Source organism: Prionailurus bengalensis, chromosome B1, assembly GCF_016509475.1.
Source record: "Prionailurus bengalensis isolate Pbe53 chromosome B1, Fcat_Pben_1.1_paternal_pri, whole genome shotgun sequence".
In the NCBI taxonomy this organism is placed as follows: Eukaryota; Metazoa; Chordata; class Mammalia; order Carnivora; family Felidae; genus Prionailurus; species Prionailurus bengalensis.
The window spans coordinates 201923677-201929713 of record NC_057344.1 but is presented as its reverse complement, the minus strand read 5'-3'; positions in this window follow the sequence as shown (position 1 = coordinate 201929713).

The window sequence follows — 6037 nt, the reverse complement described above, 5'->3', positions numbered from 1 at the left end:
AACCCTAACTCACGAACTGTGAGATCATGACCTGAGCTGAAACCAAGAGTCGGACGCTTAACCGACTCGGCCACCCAGCTGCCCCTATACGTGTGACTTACAAAGAAGTGATATCTTTCCGTTCTCTGTGGCTGTGTTCGAAACAACCCCAAACGTAATGGCTTAGGACCCTCACACTCACCCGTCACAGTGGTTCGGACCTTCGGGCAGGGCTGTCTGGTCGCTTCTACCATTTCATGCGGTGTGGCTGGAGTCACGCTCTCGGCTGCACGGTGTGGCTGGCTGGGACGGGCCGGAAGGCCCAGGGGGCTCCCGCTCACATGCCCCGCTGGCGTGTTTGGAATGGTATTTCTCTCGTTACCTTGCCGAGGATTCCGATGCTGCCTTGGCATGTGACAGAAGCTGGGAAGCGTGGTCTCTGCTTGTGGACCACTTCCCAGCTGACCCTAGTTTACGGCCCGGATGGGGAGAAGGGGCTCCCGTAGGGTGGACCATCTCTGCCGCAACCCACGACCTCCCCATGTTGTGCATGCCGCCTTGACTCAGGGCTGTGCCATCTGGGTTGTGTAAGGGGAGCTGTTACAGGTAAAGTGTGAATTCGGATTTTGTTTTTCATTTTTACATTTCTATTTTTCACGTTTTTGTATTTTCTCTTGTTAACGTTTGAATAGTGTCTGTAAACATAACAGTATATGTATATATGTACTATATATTTATGTAAGAAATACAGGGGCACCTGGGTGGCGCAGTCGGTTAAGCGTCCGACTTCAGCCAGGTCAGGATCTCGTGGTCCGTGAGTTCGAGCCCCGCGTCGGGCTCTGGGCTGATGGCTAGGAGCCTGGAGCCTGTTTCCGATTCTGTGTCTCCCTCTCTCTCTGCCCCTACCCTGTTCATGCTTTGTCTCTCTCTCTGTCCCAAAAATAAATAAAAAACGTTGAAAAAAAAAAAAGAAGAAAAAAATTAAAAAAAAAATACATATAACATATTATGTGTATAATATTATGTATAATAGATATAATTACCATAATGTATAGTTTTATTTTATTTATTATTATTTTAAAAATTTTATTTTTATTATGTTTATTTATTTTAAGAGGGAGAGAGAGAGAGAGAGAAAGAGAGAGAGAGAGACAGAGCACAAGCAGGGGAGGGGCAGAGAGAGAGGGAGACACAGAATCCTAAGCGGGCTCCAGGCTCTGAGCTGTCAGCACAGCTGATGCGGGGCTCGAACCCATGAACCACAAGATCATAACCTGAGCTGAAGTCGGATGCTTAACCGACTGAGCCACCCAGGCGCCTCCCATAATGTATAATTTTAAAAGAAATGCACATGTACACATCCAGGCGAGGCAGTAAAACCAGACCAACACCTCCAGAACTTCTGGTGCGTCTCTTATTTCAGTCCCCCTACTGCCCACCTCCCCAAAAGTAATCCTTTGACTTTTGGTTAGCTATTTCTTTGCTTTTCTTAAAATTTCTTCCTTCCTTCCTTCCTTCCTTCCTTCCTTCCTTCCTTCCTTCCTCTCTTTCTTTCCTCCCTCCCTCCATCCCTCCCTCCCTCTCTCTCTCTTCTTTCTTTCTTTCTTTCTTTCTTTCTTTCTTTCTTTCTTTCTTTCTTTCTTTCTTTCTTTCCCTTCTAGAACTCCAAGCTGTCAGCACTGAGCTGGATGCAGGGCTCGAACTCACCAACAGTGAGATCATGACCTGAGCCAAAATCAAGAGTCTGATGGTTAACTGACTGAACCACCCAGACGCCCCTCTTTGCTTTTCTTTATTGTCTTATTGGCTCTGAAAGCAATCATAAATAATACAGTGGTCCCCCCCATTTTTGAACTTTGTATAAATGGAATCATAATTATCCCTTTGTCTCTTGATTTAAAAAACATTTTTTTTTTTACATTTTACTTATTTTTGAGCAAGAGAGAGAGAGAGAGAGACAGAGCACAAGCGAGGGAGGGGCAGAGTGAGAGAGACACGGAATCCAAAGAGGGCTCCAGGCTCTGAGCTGTCAGCACAGTGCCCGATGCGGGGCTCGAATCCACGAATCGTGAGATCATGACCTGAGCTGAAGTCGGAAGCTTAACCGACTGAGCCACCCAGGTGCCCCTGTCTCTTGACTTTTTAACTCGATATTTTATATATGTGAGGCTCATCTGTGCTGATGCAAGTAGGTATAGTTCACTCAGTTTTTAATTAAGTTTTAAATTTTTCTTCTTTTTTTAATGCTTATTTCTTCTTGAGAGAGGGAGAGACAGAACACGAGTAGGGGAGGGGAGAGAGAGAGGGAGATACAGAATCAGAACCAGGCTCCAGACTCCGAGCTGTCAGCACAGAGCCCGACGTGGGGCTTGAACCCACGGACCTCGAGATCATGACCCGAGCCGAAGTTGGACGCTCAACCGACTGAACCACCCAGGCGCCCCGATTAAGTTTAACATTTTAATTCCAGTATAGTTAACATTCAGTGTGATATTGGTTTCAAGTGCACAGTATCGTGAGTCAACAGTGCTATACATCATCAAGTGCTCATTCTTGATCCGCATCACCTATTTCACCCATCGCCTCACCCACCTCCCCTCTGGTAACCAGAGTCTGTTTCTTGGTTTCTCTCTCTCTCTCTTTTTCCTTTGTTAGTTTTCTTAAATTCCACATAGGAGTGAAATCATATGGTACTTATCTTTCTCTGCCTGACTAATTTTGCTTAGCATAATACTCTCTAGCTCCATTCATGTCATTGTAACTGGCAAGATTTCATTCTTTTTTTATGGCTAAGTACTATTCCACTGTGTGTGTGTGTGTGTGTGTGTGTGTGTGACATCTTCTTTATCCACTCATCTATTGATGGACACTTAGGCTGCTTCCGTCATTTGGCTATTGTAAATAATGAATAATGCTGCAATAAACATCGGGGTGCATGTATCCCTTTGAATTAGTGATTTTGTAGTTTTTAGATAAATACCCAGTAGTGTGATTGCTGGGTCATAGAGTTCTATTTTTAACTTTGTGAGGAATTTCTACAATGTTCTCCAGAATGGCTGCACCAGTGTGCATTCCCACCAATGGTGCGAGAGGGTTTCCCTTTCTCCGCATCCTTGCCAACGCTGTTGTTTCTTGTATTGTTTTTAGCCGTTCTGACAGGTGTGAGGTGATATCTCATCATAGTTTTGATTTGCATTCCCTGATGATAAGTAATGTTGAGCATCTTTTCATGTGTCTGTTGGCCATCTGTAGGTCTTAGAGAAATGTCTGTTCATGTCTTCTGCCCATTTTTAAATTGGATTATTTGTTTCTTGGGTGTTGAGTTTTATAAATTCTTTATACATTTTTGGATACTAATCCTTATCAGGTATGTCATTTGCAAATACCTTCTCCCATCCAGTAGGTTATCTTTCGGTTTGTTGATTGTTTCCTTTGCTGTGCAGAAGCTTTTTATTTTGGTGTAGTCTCAACAGTTTATTTTTGCTTTTATTTCCCTTGCCTCAGAAGACATACCTAGAAAAATGTTGCTACAGCCGATGTCAGAGAAATCACTGCTCTCCTCTAGGATTTTTATCGTTTCAGGTCTCATATTTAGGTCCTTAATCCATTTTGAGTTTATTTTTGTCTATGGCATAAGAAAGTGGTCCAGTTTCATTCTTTTGCATGTGACTATCTGGTTTTCCCAACACTATTTGTTGAAGAGACTTTTTCCCTTGATATAGTCTTTCCTCCTTTGTTACATACCAATTGACTGTATAATTTTGGGTTTATTTCTGGGATTTCTGTTCTGTTGTATTGATCTATATGTTTATTTTTGTGCCAGGATCATTCTGATTTGATCACTACAGGTTTGCGGTATAAATTGAGGTCTGGAATTGTGCCGCCTCCAGTTTTGTTTTTCTTTTTCAAGATTGCTTTGGCTATTTGAGGTCTTTTGTGGTCCCATGCAAATTTTAGGATTGTTCATTCTAGTCCATTGAAAAATGCTGTTGGCATTTTGATAGGGATGGCATGGAATGTGTAGATTGCTTTGGGTAGTATAGACATTTTAAGAATATTTGTTCTTCCGATCCATGAACATGGAACATCTTTCCATTTCTTTGTGTCGTCTTCAATTTCTTTCATTATTGTTTTGCAGTTTTCAGAATACAGGTCTTTCACTTCTTTGGTTAAGCTTATTCCTGGGTGTTTTATTATTTTTGGTATAATTGTAAGTGGGATTGTTTTCTTAAGTTCTCTTTCTGCTGCTTTGTTTTTAGCTCATAGAAATGCAACAAGATTTCTGAACGTTGATTTTTGTGTCCTGCAACTTTACTGAATTCAATGATCTGTTCTAGTAGTTTTTTGGGAGAATCCTTAGGGTTTCCTATGTATAGTATCATGTCATCTGCAAATATAGTTCTCTCATTTTGATTGCCCTTTGGCAGTGGTTCTCAAATTTGAGCATGCATCACAATAACCTTGAAAATTTGTTAAAACCCATATTGCTGGGCCTACTCTAGACTTTCTGACTTGTTTGGCCCAAGGTAGGACCTGATAATTTGTGTTTCTAACAGCTTCCCAAGTGATGCTGGTATTATTGGTCCTGGGGCCACACTTGAAGACCCACTACACTCTCTATTTTTCCGCGCTGCTGTGGATGGATCTTTGGGTTACTTACAATTCATAGCTGTCGTGAACAATGAACACTGCCACAACCTGCTCAAGAACAACGGCCATGATCTGTTAGTCCCATCTGCTCCTGAAAACACAGATCTTGGGTATTTTTGAGAAATTTCGCTAGGATCTCCCAAAACTTTTTGGTGCCTAAAAATCTCTACACGTATCTACCACACCGAGACATAAACCATACTGTCTAACTATAATATCCCGGTAAAATTAGGGGCATCTGGGTGGCTCAGTCGGTTACATGTCCGACTCTTGGTTTTGGCTGAGGTCATGATCTCATGGTTCATGGGATCGAGCCCCGCATTGGGATCTGCACTGACAGTTGTGAAGCCTGCTTGGGATTCTCTCTCTTTCTCTCTCTCTCTCTCTCCCCCCCTCTCCTGCTTGCTCTCTCTCTCTCTCGAAATAAATGAACTTAAAAAATTAAAAAAAATAAAATAAGGGTTGGATTAGAGCCCACCCACACGACCTCATTTTACTTTAATAAACTTTTTAAATATCCCATCTCCAAATACAGCCATATTCTAAGGTCCTGGGGGGTTAGGACTTGAACACACATATTGGGGTGGACACAATTCAGCCCATAGCAACGTTTAATCACGGGTGTTGCCCCAGATCCAATGCTAGGTGTTCCTTGACACAGGACATGTGCTGTTTATCCCGAAAATCTAAGGAATTCTGAGTTCTGGAGCACCTGTCTGGCCCCGGGCTCTGTGGAAGGATCTCTATTACAAACAGATCCTGAGAGTGTCAGGGTGTGAGGTGGGTCATCTCTGACTGCTCCTTCCAGGGTCCAGATGAGGTGACCTGTTAGAAGTGACCTGGTCAGGTATGTGCTGAGAGCCTCCCACACTCCTGAAATCTCCCATGCCCCGGGTGCCGCTCCCTCCACCTGCAGCCCTGCCAGGAGTTTGTGGCTTTCTCTTTGGTGTGACTCCAGAGTCCTTGGCTTGGGCAACCCACTTCTGTGCCCTACTTCTAGCCGGGGCAGGTGAGGGTCAGAGGCGCCCCTTGGACTCAGCCAGACTCACAAGTGCTCCTTGCCATCCTCTCCCCCACCCTTCACGGTCCTGGAACTGGTGTCAGCAACAATTCAGGTGCCTCATTTCCCAGAGGACAGTGTCCAGCGGCCTCTCTTCTCGGCCACACTTCAAGACAAGCGACTCCTCGAGAAGCCTACAGGGGATACAGTGGGACACAAGACCCTGTACCTGGGCCATTTCAGACACAGCCCACAGAGGGTCCCCCAGGTGCCCCGAAGTGACAGCGGAAAGACACATAGAGCACATTCTGCCGTCTGCTCTCAGCACCCCAGCCTGTTGGGGCTCAGGCCTCGGGGGTGTCTGAGCTTCCCACAGTCCCTGCCCTGGCCTGGGGGTGACCTTCCTGC